The sequence below is a fragment of the Toxorhynchites rutilus genome, chromosome 2, assembly GCF_029784135.1.
Source record: "Toxorhynchites rutilus septentrionalis strain SRP chromosome 2, ASM2978413v1, whole genome shotgun sequence".
Lineage (NCBI taxonomy): Eukaryota > Metazoa > Arthropoda > Insecta > Diptera > Culicidae > Toxorhynchites > Toxorhynchites rutilus.
Genome location: NC_073745.1, coordinates 230,934,592 through 230,936,583, shown reverse-complemented (window position 1 = coordinate 230,936,583; position 1,992 = coordinate 230,934,592).

Sequence of the window (1,992 nt, the reverse complement as noted above, 5' to 3'; positions counted from 1 at the left end):
GCTGAACCCGACTCAATATGGTAAACAAATGACATTTGATATGATTACATGCATATTTACTAGTTGGCCTTGGGCTTAACCCGACTCAACTGATCTAAATGCACTTGGCGCAAATTTATCCAAATATTGGCCTTGGGCTAAACCCGACTCAATGTAGTATCTGAATAAAATAATATCTATAACTATATACGTACGCTACGGTCTTAGGCTCGAACCGACTCTTTTTTTTTTCTGGAGATGATTTCAACACAACATAACGTTCAACAATCTGAATGTTATGTTTTCTACACTACTGGTAGCACTTCAGAGAAAATTGAATCTCCCTCTATCACCGTTACCTTCATTGTTTCAAAACACTGCTCATCGGACGCAAAAAATCTTTTTTTTTGTACGCATAACACTTTCTTCTTGTTCACTTTCATCATGGCAGGATCGCCAATGCGATATTCCATTACTACTGGAATCTATTTCACGTAAAACTCCTATCCTTCCAGACACGTCTGTCTTCATTGACAGGTTAAACAGCACTCCCTTTGTTTACCTTTCACTAGCAGAGCTACACTCTAAATTCAGGATACCACAGCTTACATAATGCTTAACCAAATGTAACCAATAACTCGAAATTTTCAATTTTGCGACTTGGTACCCTCTGACTTAACACCGACCAAATATAGGTCAGATAAAATAAATGAACCCATTGAAATAATTTGAATATGCTCCGGTATAAGCAGAGTTTAACAAAGATCCTAGCTAAACTCACTCATTACTAGAATGATGGGTTTTATTCACGGTTAATACGAAATAAAGTGTATCCGTGATAGCAACGTTACGGTGTCGACATCCGGATACGAAATTATGTTTATACTAAAACTTATCGTTATTATATAAAACTAGCTGACCCCAAAATTTGTTTTTTGTTATCAATACCTTCAAACATTCACGTTTTCTTACTATGAGCAAATTCATGGGTCCAATCGCAGAACTGTTCATTGATTGATCTTCTAATCGACCCCGTTGAATTTATCTTTTACTATAAAATTCCTAGTATTTCTAACAAAACTCATCATTATAATATCAGATTATTTTCAGACACAATTCTCGTTCAAGATTTTTGAACCACTTGCAAATAACATGTTTCTCCGTTGCATGGAATGAATGTTTTATACAGAAAATGTGATAGACCAAAGACAGCCCTAAATCAGACAATTCCTTCCTCGAGTTCTGCTCTTATCAACACATTCGGCGATACATTTTTATTGGTATAGATGCGTTTGCGTTGGGGGAGGACCGATAAGCAACAGTCGGTCATCTGCTACACGGCAGGAATCTCCCTAATTCCTCACTACTGGTGTCAAACCACCATAAAAAAATTTACTGCACCCTAAAACCACCACATGTCAAATTTGGTTTCATTTGCTTGATTAATTCTCGAGTAATGCAGAAATTTGTGTTTAATTTATATGGCAGCCCCCCTCTCCCTTAAAGAGATGAAACAAATGAAACACAAATTTCTACATTACTCGAGAATTAATCAAGCAAATGAAACGGAATTAGGCATATGGAGGTTTTAGGGTGCAATACATGATTCTATGGTGGTTAGACTCTCCACCCCTCTCTCTAAGGGTGGGCTGCCATACAAATTAAACACAAATTTCTGCATTACTCGAAAATTAATCAAGCAAATGAAATCAAATATGGCATGTGGAGGTTTTAGGATGCAATAAATGTTTTCACGGTGGTTGGATACTCCTCCCCCTCTCTTACGGGGGGGCTGCCATACAAATGAAACATAAATTTCTACATTACTCGAAAAAAAAGGCGAATGTTTCAGAAGACACGAAACATTTCCATGGTGGATAGACACTCCTCTCCTCTCTCTGAGGGAGGAGGACTGCCATACAACTGAAGCATACATTTCTGCATAATTCAAGAACTAATCAAGCAAACTGAACCAAATTTGGCATGTGGCTCAACACTCCTCCCACCTTTGTG